This window comes from Phoca vitulina, unplaced genomic scaffold, assembly GCF_004348235.1.
Source record: "Phoca vitulina isolate PV1807 unplaced genomic scaffold, GSC_HSeal_1.0 scaffold29, whole genome shotgun sequence".
NCBI lineage: Eukaryota > Metazoa > Chordata > Mammalia > Carnivora > Phocidae > Phoca > Phoca vitulina.
Window position 1 is genome coordinate 8723559 of NW_022589732.1, and position 24038 is coordinate 8747596.

Below are 24038 nucleotides of genomic sequence, written 5' to 3' on the forward strand. Positions count from 1 at the left end.
GATGAGGAAACAAAGACAAAGAATTCTGCCAACATGAAAAATGGCAAGAATATGCGAACTATGAGAAATAAAGTTAAAAGCCAGGAGACTCACCCAGACAGACCAACATCCATCTTACTAGGAATTTCAGAAAAGAAAATAAATAAATAACAAGAGGAAAAAAAATCCTCTGCCTGGAAAAGGGTCTGGAAAATATACACAAAATCCTTAACCACAGTTATCTCTGGCAATAAGAATGGAATGGAGGTGGAGTAAAAAGGAACACTAAAAATTCCTTTACATATTTCTGTAATTGTATGATTATTTTACAAGAATAAATTCAATCTTTATGAAATTGGGTAATTTAATCGTAAATGAATAAAATTAATGTCAAAGATGTACCAGAAAAACGTTAATAGAAAGAAAGCCATGAATATCAATATTAATACCAGCAAAATAGAATTCAGAGCAGACACTATGAAATAGACAAAGGGAACATTTCATAAGGATAAAAGGTACAATCCATCAGGAAGTCATGATAGTCAAGAACATTTCTGAACCCAATAATATAAGTTTCTAAATATATGGAACAAAATGACACTAGAAATACAAGGAGAAAATGGAATTCTCCTGTAATATGGGAAAGTTCAAGACACCTCTCTCAAACGTGATGTAGGAAATAAGAGAAAGAATGCAGATAATTTATTACAATTAAGGTAATGGATTTTTTAGAAGTGCCTATTGAACAGAGAGAGAATATACATTTTTTCAAATATATGTGGAACTTTCATAAAACCATAAATTAAGCCACGAAGAAAATTTACAAGTTTCAAAAAAATTACAAAATCTTACAAACTAAAAGCTATATTTTTGACCAAAATTCAGTGAAACTAGATATTAATTTAAAAGAATGACAAAAACAAACAAAAGCCAAATTAAAAATTTTACAAGATCTTTCTGAGAGTCTTAGGCAAAAAAAAAAAAAAAAACAGTAGTTAGGTAGATAGATAGATATAGATGCTTATTTGGAAAAGAAAAAAAAAAGAAATGTATTTCATCTCAAATATAAGGTGTCCTGAGGAAAACTGACATTGTGAATAAATTTATTTTTTTATTCCTGCTTTAAAATAAAAAGTAAATGTACTCAAGATATAAAAGAATAGCAGAATTAACACTCAGAAATTATCTTTCCTCCATACTTCATAAGAATTTGTTTTAAATCTCTGCTCTGCATTTCAATTTTAGCTTCTCCAACTTTTAGAGAAAAGAAATAAAAATCATTATTATATCTGGCCACCAGAAGCCTTTCCAAGCTTGGTATCAGGTTTATGAAATCATAAAACTTGAACATTCTTTATAATACCATGCACAACATGTATCTAATAGTCCCAATAGGCCAAGAGCAAGCAAGGTCTAGCAATCATTATTATCCAAATATTTTATTTACAATGCACTCATTCTTTTCCATTTTAAATCATCAAGATAGATGATCCTGTCCTTTTCTTATTGGGTAAATATTTATTATATGCATTAAAATCTCTCACCAGGTTCTCAAATGCCAGCAATTCATTATCTTTTCAACAAATATTTATTCAACAATTACTATGTACCTGGCACGGTGGGCAATGGGAAATATAAATATGAATAAGACATCATTCCTCTACTCATAGAACTCATCTAGTAGGGAAAGGCAGGTACATAAACAAATAAATAAATTCAACTCAAGACTTAGTATATTCCAACACTGACTACCATTTGTCACAAGAGCTATTATTTGGAAAGGATAATTATTGGGGGGAGGGGTTCATGAGAAGTGAGTTCAAGTTGTAACTCTAATTCCCATCTATTTGACCTTGAACAAGTCAATACAACTTGACGGAAGAGTAGTTTGCTGCTCTATAAAACACATAAGAGTTCCTGACCTATTAGCAAATACAGGGTAATCTGGTCCTAATAATATAATATGCAGATAAACACACTAAATACTGCAATGTAAGGTGCTACTAATAAGCCAATACCCAGCACAATACCTCACACAAACTAGATTTAACAAAATCTATTGAATTTAAAGAGAACATTGTAACATCACCTATATTCAGATTTATCCCATTATAATGTATTTTATTAAATTTTAATAACTACTTCATATATATCATGGTATCATGAATAAAGATATTAATAACAATAATAAATAATAATAAACATGTATGTAAAAACCTAGCTTAAAAAAAAAGAACATGCTCTTAGCTTTAAACCTCCTGATGTGGTTATACACCCTCTCTCCTCACCCCCTCTGCCCCTAAATTTTGCATTAATTATACTTCTCCTTCTTTTAATAGCTTATCAGATATGTTTGCACCACTAAAAAATATATATATGGTTTAGTATTGCATGTCTCAACCTTTATAATAAATGAAAAAAAATCTTGTATAGATTCTTACATTGCTTGCTTTTTTTATAAAAGCTTTATGATTTGTTATTCAGGTTAATGTTTATTGTCATAATTTATTCATTTTCATTCATTATTAGGTCTCATTCCTAATTTTAAGGGGAATGTTTTAATAACTCAAATGTAATTGTTAAGTTTACTGTAGAATTTTATGGAAACGCCTTACCAAGTAAAGAAAACTCACTTCTGTTCCTAGCTTGCTAGAAGTTTTAAATCATATTGAATTTTTCTAATGTTTTCTCTGTCTTCTGAGATTAAAATATTGTTTTTCTCTATGGTAAATAACATCAATAGATGTTCTAACATTGAACTAACATCACTTTCCTAGAATTAATTCAACTTTGTCATAACGAATTCTTTTTTGTTTTGTTTTTACTAAATTCAATTAATTAACATATAATGTATTATTAGTTTCAGAGGTAGAGTTTGTCGTAATGCATTCTTTACTGCCGAACAGTTTGCTCACATTTTAAGATTTTTGCATCCTCAGATTGGCATGTGAATTCCTTTCCTATCTGGCCTGTGTAGTGTTGGTACTGATTCCACCAGCTTCATGTAATGAAATTGAAAAGCTGATACTTCTTTTGCTGTTTTCAGGAAGTTACATAAGAATACACTGACATATCCCCAGAAGGGTTTGTAATACTCCTCTGTTAATGTATCTGGGCCTTGTGTTTGCTTTGAGTAAAAACTGTTAACGACTAATTCAATTTAATTCTTTAATTTATATTATCTATTCCTGAGTTGGTTTTGGTAAGTTGTATTTTTTAAAGATGTATTTATTTATTTTAGAGGGGGAGAGGAGCAGAGGGAGAGAGAGAATCCTGATGCACTCTCCGGTGAATGCAGAGCCCTACAGGGGCTCAATCCCAAGACCCTGAGATCATGACTTGAACAGAAATCAAGAGTCGGTGCTTAACAGACTGAACCACCCATGGCCCCAGTAAGTTATATTTTAATAGGAATTTTTCCAATTTTTCTTTTTTATCTGTATAAATTTGTTCATAACATTCTCCCAATAACACAGTTTTTAGAATATTTAATATATTCTCCATGGTTATGCTACCTTTTTCACTTTTTTTTTTTTTTTAAGATTTTATTTATTTATCTGACAGAGAGAGAGACAGCGAGAGCAGGAACACAAGAAGAGGGAGTGGGAGAGGGAGAAGCAGGCTTCCCGCCGAGCAGGGAGCCCGATGTGGGACTCGATCCCAGGACTCTGGGATCATGACCTGAGCTGAAGGCAGACGCTTAACGACTGAGCCACCCAGGCGCCCTACCTTTTTCACTCTTACACAGTTTTCAAATCACTGTCATTCTTTCTAGTGTATTGCACCAACAATTTGACAATTGTATTAATCTTTGCAAAAGACACACTTTTGGCTTTGTTGAACTTCACAATAGTATCTTTGTGATTTAATTAATTTCTACTTTTTTTTTTAAGATTTTATTTATTTATTTGACAGAGACACAGTGAGAGCAGGAACACAAGCAAGGGGAGTGGGAGAGGGAGAAGCAGGCTTCCCACCACACAGGGAGCCCGATGTGGGGCTCCATCCCAGGACCCTGGGATCATAACCTGAGCCAAAGGCAGACGCTTAACAACTGAGCCACCCAGACTCCCTTAATTTCTATGCTTATCTTTATTATTTTATTCCTTCTAGGTTTCTTATATTGTTTTCTTCCAAACTTGAAGTAGAAACAATATGTACCTGGCCCTCTGCTAGACAGTGGAGAATATAAATATGAATAGATTTTATTAACTTTCAGCTTTTCTTCCTTCCTAATATAAGTATTTTAGTTGATAAATTTCCCTCTTAGTACTCCCTTTAGTTATATCCCTCAAATTGTGTTATTTTCATTATTTCCCAGTTATAAGTATTTTTTAATTTCAATTATAATTTATTCTTTGATCCAATAGTTACACAAATGTGCTTTTCAAAAAAAATTCCAAATAGTGGGATAATTTCATTTATTACCTAAATATACTTCTAGGTGGCCTGCAGATACTAGTTCTTTGAAAATCCCATGGTCAATTTTTGTTCATTTTCCATGTGTCCTTGAAAAGTACGTGTTATAACCTCCTGGTTACTTTAAACTTTTATCACTAGATAGTAATCATCGTTAGCAATTTATTTTGAAAAATATAAAAATAGCTACACCAGCATTCTTGGTTAGGATTTCTTGGATATTTTTTTCACCTTTGACATTCAAACTTCCCCTGTTTTTACTTTAGGTGAGCTTCTTATAAATAACATATAGCTAGATTTTGGTTTCTATTCTAAGCTCTCAGTACTAGTGCTTTTAAGAGTATAGCTTTTAATGTACATTTATTATGATTACAGAAATATTTGAATTCATTTTATCATCATATTTTTTATTATCTATTTGTCCCATTTTTTCCTAGGGTTTTTTTCTCTCCACTTGTTTCTTCTTTTGGATAGACCAAGTTTCATATTTTCTCATTCTATTTTTCCCTCCTCCACATTTTCAAATTATACTATTGTTCCACATTTCTTAGTAGTTACTGTAGATGTTTTAACATGCTTACTTGGAGTGACTAAAGTAAATCAATACCTTTATCTCTCTTCCAAAAAAATACTAAGATCCTAGAACATTTAACTCTTATTCCATTCTTCCTTAACTATATGCTATTATTTCCAGGCACATTAATTCTGTATTTTTAATTATACTAAGTATACATAAATATTAATCCTTTATAAAAGTTAATATTTGAGCAGTAGTAACCCCATATATTCACCATTCCTCTCCTTACAAATTCTTGTATTTGTAACTTTTTTCTTTCTCTTCAGAAATTTTTTCAGTGAAGTTGTTGACAAACTATACAACTTTGCAGTTGTGTAAAAATGTCTTTATCTTTGTTCTTGAACTATAGTTGCATTATATACAAATTCAAGGTTAGCAGTTACATTCTTTCAGGACTTAAAAGGGGGAATCCACTGTCTTATACCAACTATATTTGAGAAACCAGCTATCGGACATCACTCACTTCTGCATTACTTTTCAACACCATTATCGAAGAGACTACACTTTTTCCCATTTTGTATTCCTAGTACCCTCCTCAAGGATTACTTGACTATAAATGTTTGAATTTATTTCTGGGCTATCTATTCTGATCCATTGGTCTATATGTATGTTTTTCATGCCAGTATCATACTGTTTTAATTACTTTACCTCTGTAATATATTTTGGAATCAGAAAGTGTAATGCCTTCAGCTTTGTTCTTTTTTCTCAAGATTGCTTTGGCGATTTGGTTCTATATGAATTTTATTATTGTTTTTTCTATCTATGTAAAGAATGCCATAGGGATTTTCACAGGGTTGGTACTGAACCTTGTAGATACTTTGACTAGCATGGACATTTTAACAATATTGAGTCTTTCAATCCATAAAAATGAGATGTCTTACAATTTCTATATCCTCTTTAATTTTCTTCATCAGTGCTTTAAAGTTTCTAATGTGCAAGTGTTTTAACTCTTTGGTTAAGTTTATTCATAAGTATTTAAATTTTGGGGGGCTATTGTAAATGGGATTGTTCTCTTAAACTGTTTTTCAGAAAGTTCATTTTTTATATGTTGATTTTGTATCCTGCAACTTTACTGAATTTTTTTATTGTATTTCTAACAGGACTTTTGTTGTTGTTGCTGTTGAATCTTTAGGGTTTTCTACTTACATGATCATGTAATCTGCAAACAGAGATAGTTTTACTTCTTCCTTCCAATTTCCAAATGCCTTTACTTTTTTTCTTATCTAATTGCTCTAGCTGGAACTACAAGTACTATGTTGAATGGGAGTCATCCTTCCCTTGTACTAGATCTTAGAGAAAAAGATTTAAGTTTTTCCTCATTGATTATGATGTTAGCTGTGAGGTTTTCATATATGGCCTTTACATATGTGGGCTTTATTGTTGAAATAAGTTCCTTCTGTACCTAATTTGTTGAGAGTTTTTATCATGAACAGGATAATGAATTCTGTCAAATACTTTTTTTGCACCTATCAAGATGATCATATGGGTTTTATCTTTCATTATGTTAATGTGCTATATTACACTGGTTGATTTGAGTATGCTACACCATCCTTGCATCCCAGAAATAAATCCCACTTGGTCATGATGTATAATCCTTTTAATGTACTGTTAAATTCAGTTTGATAAAGTATTTTCTTGAAGACATGTGCATCTATGTTCATTAGGGATATTGGCCTATACTTTTCTTATGGTGTCTTTGTCTGCATTTGGTATTAGGGTGATCCAGCCTCAAAGAATGAGCTTGCAAGTGTTCTCTCTTCCAACAAGTGTTATGGTTTTGGAAAAGTTTAAGAATACCTGGTATAATTTCTTCTTTGAATGACTGATAGAATTCATCAATGTTTGAATGTTTGATAGAATTCACCTGTGAAGCCATCTCATCCTGAGCTTTTCTTAGGAGGTTTTTTTGATTACTCTTTCAATCTCCTTCTTTGTTTTTGTTCTATTCAAATTTTCTATTTCTTCTTGATTCAATCTTGTCAGGTTATAAGTTTTTAAGAACTTATCCATTTCTTCTAGGTTATCTAATTTGTTGGCATATAATTGTTCATAGATTCTTATGATTCTTAGTATTTCTGTGTTATCAGTTGTAATGTCTCCTCTTTATGATTTTATTTCAGTCTTCTTTCTTTCTTAGTCTAGCTTAATGCTTCTGTATTATCTTTTTCAAAAAAGTTCTTAGTTTCATTGATCTTTCTACTGTCTGGTTTCTACTTCATTTATTTCTGCTCAGATCTTTGTTATTTCCTTTCATCTGCTAATTTGGGGCACATTTTGCTCTTCTTCCCTAGTTCCTTAAGGTATAAGGCAATTTCTTTATTTACGTATCTTTTTTCTTTACGTAGGCATTTATCACTATAAATTTCCCTCTTAGTACAGCTTTTGCTGCATCCCATAATTTTTAATAAGCTATAATTTCATTTTCATTTGTCACAAGATATTTTTTAAATACCCATTTAATTTCTTCTTTAGCCCAATTGTTGTTCATAAGTGTATTTTTTAGTTTTCACATATTTGTGAATTTTCCCACTTTCCTGCTATTATGGATTTCTAGTTTCATACCATTGAAGACAGAAAAGAAACTTCAAATGATTTCAAACTTCTTATAGTTATTAAGACTTATTTTGTTTGCTTATTAAGACATTTTATGTATACTTTTCTGCTGTTGAGTAGAAGGTTCTATATATGCCTGTTAGGTCTATCTGCTCTATACTGTTTTTCAAGTCCACTGTGTCTTCATTGTTCTCTCAGAATGTACTATCCATTATTAGAAGTGGGATATTAACATCTCCTACTCTTATTGTATTGCTGTCAATTTCTCCCTTCAGAGCAGTAAATATTTGCTTTATATATTCAGGAACTCTAATGCTGGGTACACATATATTTATAATCATTATAACTTCCTGTTGAATTGACACTACTATCTATATGTAATGACCTTCTTTGTCTCTAGAGATAGTTTTTAATTTAAACTATATTTTCTCTGATGTAAGTATAGCCACTCTGGCTTTGTCTTAATTACCATTGCATGGAATTTTTTTTTTTCCACCCTTTCGCTTCCATTCTATGTGTGCTATGAAAACAAAAGTGAGTTTCTTATAGACAGCTTATAGTTAGAACTTGGTTCTTTATTCAGCCACTCTATGTCTTTTGATTGGAGAATTTAATCCATTTATACTTAAAGTATTTATTACTAGGTAAGGACTTGCAACTACAAGTTTGTTTTTATCTGACTGTTCAATAATTTCTTTGTCCCTTTCTTCCTTTCTTGCTATATTCCTTTGTGATTTGAAGACTTTTTGTGGTGGTATGTTTTAATTCCTTTCTCTTTACCTTTTATGTATCTATAAGTTTTTTCTTTGGGATCACCATGAAACACATCTTATAACACTCTAGTTTAAGCTGATAAGAATTTAACATTAATTGCATACAAACAACTAAACTTTTATTTCACTTTCCCATTATACCCTAGTGATGTTAAAATGTACATCCTTTTATATTGTCTATCCATTAACATAATTTCATTACAGTTATTTTGAATATATTGTCTTTTAACTTTAGTATAAGAATTAAAAATTATTTACTCACCACCATTATAGTAATACAGTGTTCTGTTTTGTCCATATAATTACCTTTTCCAATGAGTTTCATACTTTTTTATCTTTTATGTTGTTTAGAGTCTAGTCATCTCAATTTGAGGACGTCCCTTTAGCATTTCTTGTAAGTAGCTATACTGGTGATGAACCTTTTCATTTTTGAGAAAGTCTTTATCCTTTCTTCATTTTTGAAGGGCAAGTTTGCCAGGTATAATATTCTTGATTTGTATTTCTTTTTCTTTCAGAAATTTGAATATATCATCACATTCCCTTCTGGTCAGCAAGGTTCCTGTTAAAGAATCTATTGGTAGTCTTATGAGAGTCCCCTTGAATGTCACAATTCATTTTCTCTTGTTGCTTTCAAATTTCTCTTTGTCATTATTTTTTGACAATTTGGTTATAATGTTTCTTGGTATGAGTCTCTCCCATTCATCATTTTTGGTATTCTTTGGATTAGGTTAAAGGAACTCTGTGGCATCATCAAACATAATAACATGTATTATAGGGGGATCCAAAAAGAAGAGAGAGAAAGAGAGAGAGAGAAGGGGATAGAAAACTTATTTGAGGATATACTATCTGAAAATTTCCATCTGGAGAAAGAAATAGACACTTGGGCCCAAAAAAGGAGCATCTAACAAGATGAATCCAAGGAGGGTACAACAAAATACATAACAATTAAAATGGTAAAAAGTAATAATGAAAGAATTGTAAAAGCAGCAAGAGTTACATACAAGGAAAACCTGTAAGACTATCAGCGGATTTTTCATCAGGAACTTTGCAGGCCAGAAGAGAGTGGCATGATATATTCAAAGTGCTGAAAGGGAAAAAAGCCACAAACAAGAACACTCTACCCAGTAAGGTTATCATTCAGAACTAAAAGAGATATGAAACTTCCCAAACAAAAGTTAAACGACTTCATCATCACTAAACCAACCTTACAAAAAATATTAAGGGTGGGGGGCGCCTAGGTGGCTCAGTTGGTTGGGCATCTGCTTTTGGCTCAGGTCCTGATCCCAGGGTCCTGGGATCTGGGAAATAGAGCCCCACAGGAGCCTGCTTCTCGCTCTCCTTCTCTCTCTGCCTGCCACTCCCCCTGCTGTGCTCTCTCTCTGTCAAATAAATAAAGAAAATCTTTTAAAAATATATATTAAAGGGAATTCTTTAAGGGGCAAGGAAAGGCCATGACTACTTATAAAAAAAAAAAAAAGGGAAAAATTTCACAGGTAAAAGCAAACGTACAGCAAAGGTAGTATATTAATCATATATAAAGCCAGTATGGAAGTTGAAACACAAAAGTAGTAAAATAAATTATATATACAAAAGCTAGTCAAGAGATACACAAAATAAAAAAATATAAAATATGACATCATATACATGGAGAGAGGAGTAAAAATTTAGTGTTTTAGGAATGTGCTTGAACTTAAGCAAGCATCTACTTAATATAGACTGCTATATAGATAGAATGTTATATATGAATCCAATGTAACCACAAATCAAAAACCTATAATAGATACAGAAAAATTGAAAAAAAAAAAGTATAATACAAAAGAAAGTCATCAAACCACAAGGGAAGAGAGCAAAAAAAGAAGAAAGAAACAGAGAAGAACTACAAAAACAAGAAAACAATTAACAAAATGACAATAAGTACATACCTATCAATAATTACTTTAAATGTAAATGGACTAAATGCTCCAATTAAAAGACACAGGGTGACTGAATGGGTAAAAAAGTGAGACCCATCTATATATTGCCTATAAGAAACTTACTTCAGACCTAAGGACACATACAGGCTGAAAGTGAGGGAGGTAAAAAGACATTCCATGCAAATGGAAGCAAAAAAAGCTGGAATAGCAATACTTATATCACACAATGTAGACTTTAAAAGAAAAACTGTAACAAAACACAAAGAAAGGCATAACATACTGATAAAGGGATCAATCCAACAAGAGGATATAACAATTATACATACCTATGCACCCAACAGAGAAGCACTTAAATACCTAAGGAAAATATTAACAGACCTACAGGAAGAAATTGACAGGAATACAAAAGTAGTAGGAGACTGATCTGAAGGGGCAACGGTACCCCAATGTTTAGAGCAGCAATGCCCACAATAGCCAAACTGTGGAAAGAGCCGAAATGTCCATGAATAGAGTAATGGATAAAGAAGATGTGGTATATATGTATGTGTGTGTATATATATATATATATATATATATATATATATACACACACACAATGGAATATTACTCAGCCATCAGAAAGAATGAATACTTACCATTTACATCGACGTGGTTGGAACTGGAGGGTATTATGCTGAGCGAAATAAGTCAGTCAGAGAAAGAAAATTATCATATGGTTTGACTCATATGTGGAATATGAGAAACAGCACAGAGGATCATAGGGAAGGGAAGGAAAACTGAATGGGAAGTCATCAGAGAGGGAGAAAAACCATGAGAGAGTCTTAACTATAGGAAACAAACTGAGGGTTCCTGGAGGGGAGGTGGATGGGGGGATGGGGTAATTCGGTGATGGGCATTAAGGAGGGAATGTGATATGATGAGCACAGAGTGTTACATGCACCTGATGGGTTGTTGAACACTGTATCTGAAACTAATGATGTACTATATGTTGGCTAATTGAATTTAAATTTAAAAAAAAAAGAGTAGGAGACTTTAATACCCCCACTTACAGCAATCATCCAGATAGAAAATCAATAAGGAAATAGTGGTTTTGAATGACACATTAGACCAGAGGGACCTAAAAGATATATACAGAACATTTCATCCCCAAACAGCAGAATACACATTCTTTTCAAAGGCACATAGAACACTTTCCAGAACAGATCACACATTGGGCCACAAAACAAGTCTCAATAAATTTAAGAAGACTTAAATGATATCTAGCAATAAATGTGTAGATTGCTTTGGGTAGTATAGACATTTTAACAATATTTATTCCTCCAATCCATGAGCATGAAGTGTTTTTCCATTTCTTTGTGTCATCTTCAATTGCTTTCATAAATGTTGTATAGATTTCAGAGTACAAGTCTTTTACCTCTTTGGTGAGTATTATTCCTAGGTATCATTGTTTTTGGTGCAAAGCAATCTACACATTTAATGCAATCCCTATCAAAATACTACCAGCATTTTTCACAGAGCTAAAACAAACAATCCTAAAATTTGCATGGAACCACAAAAGACCCAAAATAGCCAAAGCAACCTTAAAAAAGAAAACCAAAGTTGGAGACATCACAATTCTGGACTTCAAGTTATATTACAAAACTATAGTGGTCAAAACAGTATAGAACTGGTGCAAAAATAGACACATAGAGCAAGGCACAACAGAATAAAAAACCCAGAAATAACCCACAACTATATGGTCAATTAATCTTTGACAAAGCAAAAAGAAATATCCAATGGGAAAAGAACAGTCTCTTCAACAATGGTATTGGGAAAACTGGACAGCAACATGCAAAAGAATGAAACTGGACCACTTTCTTACACCAAACACAAAAATAAATTCAAAATGGATGAAAGACCTAAATGTGAGACCTGACACCATAAAAATCCTAGAAGAGAGCACAGGGAATGTCCTCTTTGACATTGGCTGTAGTAATTTCCTTCTATTTACGTCTCCTGAAACAAGGGAAACAAAGGCAAAAAGACCTATTGGTATTTCCTTTTTTTTTTTTTTTTTAAGATTTTGTTTATTTGACAGAGAGAGAGCACAAGCAGGGGGAGGAGCAGTGGGAGAGGGAGAAGCAGAATCCCCACTGAGCAGGGAGGCTGATGTGGGGCTCATCCCAGGAGCCTGGGATTATGACCTGAGCCAAAGGCAGACACTTAACAAACTGAGCCACCCAGGCACCCCAGACCTATTGGTATTTCATCAAAATAAAAAGCTACTGCACAGGGAAGGAAACAATAAAGCTAAAAGGCAACATACAAAATGGGAGAAGATATTTGGAAATGACATATCTGATAAAGGGTTAGTATCGAAAGTATATAAAGAACTTATAAAACTCAACACCCAAAAAATGAATAATCCAATTTAAAAATGGGCAAAAGAATGAATAGACATTTTTCCAAAGAAGACATACAGATGGCCAATGGATACATGAAAAGATGCTCAACATCACTCATCATTAGGGAAATAGAAATCAAAACTACAGTGAGATATCACCTCATACCTGTCATAATGGCTAAAATCAACAATACAAGAAACATCAGATGCTGGCAAGGATGCAGAGAAAGGGGAACCCTCCCGCACTGTTGGTGGAAATGAAAACTAGTGCCACCATTCTGGAAAACAGTATGAAGATTCCTCAAAAAGTTAAAACTAGAACTACCCATCAATCCAGCAATTGCACCACTAGGTATTTACCCAAAAAATACAAAAATGTTAATTCAAAGGGATATATGCATCCCAATGTTTATTGAAGCATTGTCTACAATAGCCAAATTATGGCAGCAGCCCAAGTGATCGACTGATGAATGGATAAAGAAGAGATGGCATATATATATATATATATATATATATATATATATATATATATATACACACAACAGAATATTACTCCACCATAAAAAATAGAATGAAATCTTGCCATTTGCAATGACATGGATGGAGGTAGAGAGCATTATGCTAAGCAAAATAAGTCAGTCAGAGAAAGACAAACCCCATATGATTTCACTCATATGTGCTATTTAAGAAACAAAACAAATAGGGGCACCTGGGTGGCTCAGTCATTAAGCGTCTGCCTTCGGCTCAGGTCATGATCCCAGGATCCTGGGATCGAGCCCCACATCAGGTTCCCTGCTCAGCAGGAGGTCTGCTTCTCCCTTTCCCACTCCCCCTGCTTGTGTTCCTGCTCTCACTATCTCTCTGTCAAATAAATAAATAAAATCTTAAAAAAAAAAGAAAGAGAGAAAACAAAGGAAAAAAAGAGAGACAAACAAGAAACAGACTCTTTACTACAGAGAACAAACTGATGGTTACTAAAGGGGAGGTGAATGGGGAGATGGGTTAAATTAGTGATAGGGATAAAAAAGCGCACTTGCTGTGATGAGGACCAGGTGTTGTATGGAAGTGTTGACTATACTGTACACCTGAAACTAATACGACACTGTATGTTTACTAACTGGAATTTAAATAAAACTTTTTAAAAATTTTAGAAAATAAAAAAGAAATCAATTGCAAGAAAAAAAAACTGAAAAAAAAAAACCCCACAAACATGGAGGTGAAACAACAATAGTAGCTACTAAACAACTTATGGGTCAATGAAAAAATAAAAAAGGAAATAAAAAAATACATGGAGACAAATGAAAATTAGAACCCAATGACCCAAAATCTTTGGGACAAAACAAAAGCAGTTCTAAGAGGGAATTTTAGTGATACAGGCTTACGTCAAGAAACAAGAAAAATCTCAAGTAAACATCCTAGCCTTATATCTATAAGAACTAAAAGAAGAAGAACAAAGCCCAAATATAGCAGAAGACAGGAAGTAATAAAGATTAGAAAGGAAGTAAGTGAACCATAGACTACAAAATAATAGAAAGGGTCGATGAAACCAAGAGCTGTGTCTTTGAAAAATAAGTAAACCTTTAGTCAAACTCAACAAGAAAAGGCAGGAATCAAATAAAATCAGAAATGAAGGAGGAGAAATAACAACTGATATTACAGAACTACAAAGAATTATAAGAGAATATTATGCAAAATTATATGCCAACATATTGGACAACCTGGAAGAAATGAATAAATTCCTAGAAACACAATCTGCTAGAACAAAATCAAGAAAATAGAAAACTTGAACAGACCAATTAATAGTAATGAAGAATCAATCAAAAGACTCCCAACAAACAAAAGTCCAAGACTAGATGGCTTCACAAGTGAACTTCCCCAAACATTTAAAGAAGAATTAATACCAATTCTATTCAAACTATTCCAAAAAATAGGAGAGGAAGAAAAAGTTCTGTATTCATTCTATGAGGCCAGCATTTCACCTTGGCACCAAAACCAAAGATACTACAAAAAAAGAAAACTACAAAAAAAAAAAAAAAAAAAGCTACAAAAAACAAAAGACACTACAAAAAAAATCTCTGATAAACACAGATACAAAAATCCTCAACAAAATATTATAAATGGAATTCAACAGCACATTAAAAAGATCATTTACCAGGACCACATGAAATTGATTCCAGGGATGCAAGAGTGGTTCAATATTCACAAATCAATGTGATACATCACATTAACAAGAAGAAGGATAAAAACCATGTGATCATTTCAACAGATACAAAAAAAGCATTCGGCAAAGTACAACATCCATTCATGATAAAAACTCTCAACAAAGTGGATTCAGAGGAAACATACCTCAACATAATAAAGACCATATATGAAAAGCCCAAAGTTAGTATCAGACTCAATGGGAAAAAACTGAAAACTTCCTCTAAAATCAGGAACAAGACAAGAATGGCCACTCTCACCACTTGTATTCAGTACAAGATGGGAAGTCCTAGCCATAGCAATCAGATAAGAAAAAGAAAATAATATAAGGTATCCAAATTGATAAGGAAGAAGTAAAACTATCACTATTTCAGATAACATGATAGCATGTATGGAAAACTCTAAAGACTCCACCAAAAAACTATTAGAACTAATAAATGAATTCAGTAAAGTTGCAGGATACAAAATTAATATACAGAAATCTATTGCATTTCTATACACTAACAACAAAATAGCAGAAAGAGAAATTAAGAAAACAATCCCATATAAAAATGCAACAAAAAGAATAAAATACCTAAGACTAAACTTAACCAAGGAGGTAAAAACCCTATACTCTGAAAACTATAAGACAATTTATGAAAAAAAGTGAAGATGAGGGGTGCCTGGATGGCTCAGCCGGCTCAGTGCCTGCCTTCGGCTCAGGTCATGATCCCAGGGTCCTGGAATCGAGTCCTGCATCAGTCTCTGTGCTCAGCGGGGAGCCTGCTTCTCCCTCCCCCTCTTCCTCTGCCTGGCGCTCCCTCTGCTTGTGCTCTCTCTCTCTCTCTCTGTCAAATAAATAAATAAAATCTTAAAAAAAAAAAAAAGTGAAGATGACACAAACAAATGAAAATATATTCCATGTTCATGGACTGGAAGAATTAATATTGTTAAAATGTCCAAAGCAATCTACAGATTCAATGCAATCCCTATCAAAATACCAATAGCATCTTTCACAGAACTAGAACAAATAATACTAAAATTTGTAGGGAACCACAAAAGACCTCAAATAACCAAAGCAATCTTGAGGAAGAACAAAGTTGGAAGTATCACAATCCCAGATTTCAAAATATACTACAAAGCTACACTAATCAAAACAGAATGGTCCTGGCAAAAATAGACACATAGATCAATAGAATGATATAAAGAGCCTAGAATAAATCCACACCTATATGGTCAATTAACCTGTGACAAAGGAGGCAAGAATATAATATGGGGAAAAGACAATCTCTTCAATAAATGGTGATGGGAAAACTGGACAGCTACATACAAAAGAATGACACTGGACCACTTTCTTACACCATACACAAACTCAAAATGGATTAAAGACCTAAATGGGGGATGTAAAACCATAAAACTCCTAAAGAAAACAGAAGCAGTAGTTGACATCGGCCTTACCAACATATTTATGGATATGTCTCCTCAGGCAAGGGAAACAAAAGCAAAAATCAACTCTTAGGACTACACCAAAATTAAATGCTTTTCTACCAGGGAAATGAAAATCAAAACTACAATGAGTTATCACCTCACACCAGCCACAATGGCTAGTATCACAAAGACAAGAAATAAGTGTTTTCAAGAATATGGAGAAAAAGGACCCCTCTATGCACTGTTGGTAGAAAAATAAATTGGTGCAACCATTGTGAAAAACAGTATGGAGTTTCCTCAAAAAATTAAAAATAGAACTACCATACAGTCCATTAATTTCCCTACTGGTTATTTTCTCCAAAAAAAACCCAAAAATACTAATTCAAAAAGAAATATGCATGCCTATGTTTATTGCAGCATTATTTACAGTATTTAAGCTATGGAGGCAACCCAATGTCAATCGATAAATGAATGGATAAAGAAGAAATGGTATATATCGACAATGAAATATTATACAGCCATAAAAAGGATGAAATTTTTGCCATTTGCAACAACATGGATGGACTTAGAGGGTACTATGCTGAATGAAATAAGTCAAACAGGAAAGACAAATACCATATGATTTCATTTATATGTGGAATCTACAAAACAAAACAAACAAGCAAAAACACACACACACACACACACACACACACAGAAAAAACAAAAAACAGAACCCATATTTTAAATACAGAGAACAAACTGGTTGTTGCCAGAGGTGAGATGGGTGAGGGGATGAGCAAAATAGATGAAGGGGATGAAGGGGTACAAACTTCTATTTATAAAAAAAATAAGTCATAGAGATAAAAAGTACAGCATAGGGAATATAGTCAATAATACTGTATTATATTGTATTACAGCATACATTATATGCTGACAGATGGTGACTACATTTATCATGGTGAACACTGATACATATGCTGTATACCTGAAACTAATAATATATTGTATGTCAATTATACTTCAACAATTAGAATAAAAACAAAAACTTTGTTCCTCAAGGAGAATCTGGGATATGGGGGTTCCATCTCATTTATAAGGTGCTGTGTTAGAGGTGGAGTTTATGGTGAAAGTGTATTACTCCCAGCTTTTCCTACCAATTTTGATGTAGGTATTTTCTCAGTTTGCTCAATGCACAATAATCTCTCAACTAATTGCTGGATTTCTCTCAGAGCTAACTGATCCATGTGTAGTTGTTTATTCAGTGCGTTTGTGGGCAGAGGGAAAGTCAGAGTCTTCTATTCTGCCATCTTGCTGAGAATAGAGCTCTCCTCCTTTTCTTTTAAAAATATTCTTTTTGGTTTTGGTGTTCTTCAGCTTCACTACAATATGTATAAATGTGGTTTTCATTTTCTATCTTGCTTGAGAATTATTGGGGTTCTTAACTATGAAGGTTAGTATCTTCCATCGATGCTAGGAAATTCTTAGTATCTTTTTTATACTTTTCTCTTTTCTGGATCTTACATTAGAATATTTTAAAACTTGTCACACATCTTCCATGTATCTTAACTGTTTTAAAAAATATTATTTTTTCTGTCTCTGTGGTACATTACAAAGAACTTCTTCAAATCTCTCTCTCAGATCATTAATTCTCTATCTAATCTCCCATCTTGCCTAACCATTGAATTTTTCACGATTATGTTTTTCATTTTAGATAGTTCTGCCTGGTCAATTTTGACAGCTTTTTGTTCCTTCACCATACTCCTCATACTTTAGTAAATAAGTAAGTGAATAATGTATATTAAGCATATTTATATTCAGTATCATAATTTCAATATCTGCAGTGTTTGAAGTTCTGATTCTGCAGTTTTTTTTCTGCAAAGTTTCATTCAGGTACCTTGCTTATTTGTGTGTCTGGTGACAGTTTATTTTCCTTAGACCTGTATGGGAATTTTTTGTGCACTAGGTAAAAAGTGCACAGAGAACTTGAGTTTACTTCTGGCAAGTTCTTAGAGTTATTGCCAAGACAGAACAACTTTATATTTTCAGCTTGGGTTTTAGAGGCTATTCAGATAATATGAATTCTGACCCAAAGTCCAGATAAGGATAAACTTATGGGTAAAAAGTCGCTAACATAGTGATGCCTGGGTGGCCCAACTCTTCATTTTGGCTCAGGTCATGATCTCATCAGGGTTGGAGATTGAGCCCCCCTTCAGGCCCCACACTCAGCAGGAAGTCTGTTCACTCCCTCTCCCTCTCCTCCCTCTGCCCTTCCCCTCACCCCACTCTTGCGTGTATGTGTGTGTGTGTTCCTGCGCACACTCTCTCTAAAATAAATAAATAAATATTTAAAAAAAAAAAAAAAACCTCCAAGGTATTTTGTGCTCTTTTTTCTGAGCTGCCCAGAGCCGAAGTTAAGCCGGCCAAGTTTTCTATCTCCTGCTATAGGGACTAGTGTTTTTCTTGTTCATCCAATAAGGTGGTCAAATTGAAGGATTCTCAGCTTCATGCAAAGAGTCTCATGTGACCTTCCAGGTGGCAGGATATAAGCTTTGTCTTTTGTCCTCAGTTCATGGTCTTTCAAAAATCCAAGCTACAAGCCATAATGGAAAAGAAATTCTCACATCTGCCAGCACAGTGCTGTTGCTCGCTTGCCTGTCTGGATGTCTGTTCTTTGTATCTGGCTGACCTCAATGAATTTCCCTAATTTACCTATCAGGTTACCCATGTATTTTAAAATATTTTATATATCACTTTTAGTTCTTCTGGTTCACTATATTTCTAGAAACCAAAACTTTAAAAAAAAAAAATCCTATTACAGTGCTTTTAGACATCAGTGATGCCCATTTTTCTTCAGCTACTAAATGCTAACCTGATTGACAGAGGTCCTGTTTTCTCCTTCAGGTAAACATTCCTCAAAATTATTACTCTAAGTAAAGGCAGCATATCTTGGCAGTTGCAGGGAACCTAAACTAAGGCTAGATATTAGGCTAAATAGCTACTAAGAATAGAGAATTTTTCTCTTATCACAGAAAAAAATCTAAGAAGCCTATCACTTAGATATGTTTCTGGTAGCTACCTCACTAAATTCATGTCCCAGTTAAAAGTTAAGTAGAGCAACATATCCCAAGTACATACAACTACCAGTTGGAGAAAGGAGAGAAAAAAAAAGGAGTAAGGGGAAAATGCTTTTCAATCCAAATCACAAAATGACATACAGCATTGCTACCTACATTTTCCCTTTCTTCCCTCCTTCCTTCAATTCAATGATAATCACCTTGCACTTAGTATGTACAGGGCATTGTTCTAGGTGTTGGGAATACAATAGGGAATAAAGTAATAAATGAATGATGATACATAACTGAATATCTAAAAATAAGAAAATATGATAGTTCTTTGAAGATGAAAAAATACTAAAAAATTCCTTTGTTATTATCATCTTTATCACATGAGGATCTGGATAATTCTTACAGACCATGATTACAAAACTCACTACACAAGAGAAAATATGTCTTAATGGACTTGGAGTTTCAAAGCAATTTTCACTGGCAAAATTTCTTGCTTAAAGGTATTTTCAAAATTCTGTTAATCTATAATTTGACACTTCTCAACTCTCATTCAGTCACAAATGCAAAAGAAACACCCTATAATTCACATTAGGCTCTCCAATAAATCAATCAATTTAGCTTTTATAGTGTTATAATTCAAGTTCTATTTTCTCCTTTACCAATAAATCTCAGATTCCATACCCACAACCAATCGTGGAACAGAATGAAAGATTTAACAAAGCTTCAGCATGGTAGTTGTTGAATAAGCACTCTGATACATTTCCACACTATAAACATTTAATGAGACTTACTCCCAACAGAGTATTTACTACATCAGTTTATTTCATAGTATTATATTTGCAGAAGCAAGACAGAGCAAAGGTTATTTTGGATCTTTTACCAGTACAGCTTCCTGTAAATAAAGAAAAATTCAACCATTTAATTTACAAAACCATTTTAAAAAGCTAAATGCTCAATAAATTCTGCTTTATCTAGTTCAGACAGCCTCAGCAGCTATTTGTAACTCAGATATTTTATATATATATATAAAATTCAGGCATTTTGTAGTGGTTTGAGCATCCTTAGCTTTAACAGAGAACTGATTTCAAAGGTTAAGACAGCATTAAGATTTCTGGAAATATCTTTGCAACTCCCTCCTGCCTTGTTCAGAAGTGAGTTAGCCACTTATCTTGAGAAAGGGAAGACTCCATCACTATGCCTATTCCCACTCCCATCAATGCTACACACACACACACACACACACACACACACACACTCTCTCTCTCTCTCTCTCTCTCTCTCTCTTTCTCTAACCACTGCCTTATCTTGCCTGTAGCAGCCACTTTCAACTAAAGTCAGAAAGGAGAAGTCCCAAAAAAACGAACAATCTGGAAATCATCTGTCTTCTTCTATATTCCTAAGAACATAGAATGAGTGTCTGGGATAAACTGGACATCTTATCCCCTGACACAATTCTGTTTAGTGCTATGAAAAATGCTATCTACAATCCTATCTGTCCACTTTAACAAATTTCACCTCACCATATTAGCCACTCTCCAAATATAGACTAGTTCTACTTAAATGACCCAGATACTTGGTTACATTTATAATTTCTCTGATGGTTCATACAGACTAATAATAGCATAAATTAAGCACATTAAGTTGTATCTGTGAGAATTCAATATAGCACAGAACTTAGAAATACCTTCTAGAACCAGACTAGATCACTTTCTGGATACTACCACTCACTAGCCTTCTGATTTGAGCAAGTTATATAACTTATCTAAGTCAGTTTTATTTTGTTTTATTCTGTACATTTATGTTGTACATATATACAAATACATTTATGTTAACGTTTAGCTATCAAGAAATAATACATACCAATGTATGGGGAGACCTAACATTCTGCTAGTATCACTGGTATAAAATTACTAAGAAACACAATCTTGCCCACAAGGAGTTTTCAGTCTTACTATGGGTACCGTTCAAGAGTCACCACTAATCATCTAACTTATTTAGTTTCTAGAACTTTCACATAGATGCTAATAATTAGGAACTTAATAAATTTTTGCATGGGTGCCAATAATAAGGAATTTAATGTTAGATTAGAAGTAAAGAAATCTGTTTAAAGACATGTAACTAAAGGAAAAACATAAAGGTTACTCTAAATGTAAATGAATTAGATTTTCATAAGTTTATCATGAAAGTAATAATGTTACGAACAATACAGGAATTACATGTGTTTATTTTTTAAGTTACTAGTAATGCTTTAGTAATTTTAATTGCATTGATTTCATTAGGGAAGAATTTGCCTCCAAATAGTCATCTCCACTAATGATAAGGAGAGCTAAAATTTACTGAGCACTTATTATGTGCCAGTCACTGTTCTAAGCATTTTACCTGTATTATTAGTTCACTGATTCTGACAACACTATGATGTAGGCCCTATTATTCTTCCCATTTTAGAGGTGAGAAAGCTGAGAATTAAATAACTTTCCTGGGGCACCTGGGTGGCTCAGTCATTGAGCGTCTGCCTTCGGCTCAAGTCATGATCCCAAGGTCCTGGGATCGAGCCCCACGTCGGGCTCCCTGCTCCACAGGAAGCCTGCTGCTCCCTTTCCCACTCCCCCCTGCTTGTATTCCCTCTCTCGTTGTGTCTCTCTCTGTCAGATAAATAAATAAAATCTTTAAAAATAAACAAACAAATAAATAAATAAATAAATAAATAATTTTCCTAAAAAGTGCCACAGCTGAGATAGGAACCTTGGCATAAAGAGATCTAAAACCCTTATCTTTAAGCACTACACTATGTTGTCTCCCATTAAACAACTACATGTCTGACTTGTATAGCTAATTATCTTTGACATCAAACTTGAATGTCTGATAAATATCTCTAACTCAACATGTTGAAAATTGAGTTTCTGATCTTCCTCTCAAAACTGGCTTCACCCACAGTGTTCCCTATCATGGTTGATGAAAACTCTATCCATTCAGTTGCTAAAGAAGAAAAAAACCCAAAAAACAAAAACACAAAACCTTGTCATTATCTCTGGTAGACACAGAGATGTACTATCCATATTTCCTTTCCAAGTAGGACTTACTGCTCAGCTGTGGGGAGTGAGGCCATCAGATGGCCCCCAGCGGTCATTTCCTAGAGGGTCTGCCTCAGTTGCAAGGGACTGCTCCCTCTTCCCTGTGCCTGGACGTCATACTTAGCCTTCCCAGGGCAGGGTGACCTGCGTCCAGTGACTCACAGAGGCAAAAAAAAACCTGGCTATTTCTGCCTGACAAGGTACACTAGAGGGCACTCCTCCTTCTAGAGCTCTCTGCTGACTGGTCTAGGTTTTGTGGGTCTGGCTCACAGGTAGACTTCTTCAGCTCAATCATGCTCCCTCCCTCTTCCCTTCACACATATTAATTCCTAACAACGCTTTATATCCCAAACTGTTCAGTGTGTGCTTTTGGATGACCCAGCCTGCAAGATCAGCCACGACTCCTCCCTTTCTCTCAAATCCCACATCCGTTCTGTCAAATCCAGTTGGCTTCACCTCCAAAATTTAGCCTTTATATTCACTGATGCCACCCTGGTCCAAACTAAAGTGTGAGGTGGAATGAGATGATGCACATAAAATATAAGGATGGGACCTATATTACTGTAATAGCTTTCTGCCTGGTTTTTCAGCGTCTCCCTTTGTTCCCCTTCAGTCTATACTCTACAGGCAGCCAATATTGTCCTTTTAAGACTCAAGTGTCATACCTCTGCTTAAAACCTAAGAATGGATCCCATTTAAATTGAAGTAAAAGCCAGAGCCCCTAAAAGCCCACAGAATCCTCCATAACCTGGCCCCATTGGGTCTCCTCAGTTCAGCTCTGACTCATCCCCTTACTCTCCCCACTTAGGCATCCTGGCTTCTGTGCTATCCCTTAAACAACAGGACATGCTTTCAAACCTTCATTCTAGATCTCCATCTGCCCAATTATCTAATCTCCTTCAAGCCTCCAAGTCATCTTGCTTTCTCAATGTAACATTCTATACAATTTACTTATCTACAATGTTCATTGTTTTTGTTTTTTGCCTATATTCCTCTGTTAGAACATAAGCTTCATGGGGGCAGGGCTCAATTTTATCCCAAGCACAAAAAAAGAGCCAATGATAAGTATTTGTGAAGAGGAAAATTACCCAGAGCAGGCCCAGAGAGAGCAGGCCCCAGTAGATAGAAAGAGCTAGAGATAACCAGAAGTCCCACTGGGAGGAAGAGATAACCAGCCGTTTCTGCTTCTGTAAACAGGCTTCCCGACACAGGGTCCCGGCACTACTGTTCCCGCCTAAAGCAGCCCCCATTTCCCTGGTTTAAACCTACCTACCAGCAGCCAGCATGGCCCTTGGAACCTGACCCCCTGCACCCCGTATAAAAACCCTGTAACCCCGCTGCCCAGGGCCCAAAATTTGAGCAGGAGCTCATCTGGGTCCACCGGCATAAAACAAACCTGAGTTCTCCTACTTCTCTGAGTGTCACTTGGTTTCTTGCCGGTCTCATTATTTTCCACATTTCTGGAGGCCCCAGCTAGATTCAAACCGTTCTGGCCCCTTGAGCCACCAACTGGTGGCTCAGACTGCACTGGAGCAGGAAGGAACTCAGAACCCATCGAGTGGGGCACCACCTGACAGTATTCCGGGTCCTCCTTCACCCCAGAGTTCCAACCCTCCAGGCAGTCTTGCCCTACCTGGACTCCAAGGAGAAGTGGACCAACTTGCCTGGCAGTTCGTCCAGACTCAGTAAGCCTCCAGGGACGACAATTCTTAGTCAG

The 24038-nt window shown here is 34.5% G+C and overlaps 1 protein-coding gene across 3 annotated transcripts in view; it reads right to left on the reverse strand.

The window, feature by feature from the left end:
- CTNNA3 (catenin alpha 3) overlaps positions 1-24038 on the reverse strand; it is a 1817935-nt gene that overhangs the window by 1328836 nt on the left and 465061 nt on the right. The window lies entirely within an intron of this gene.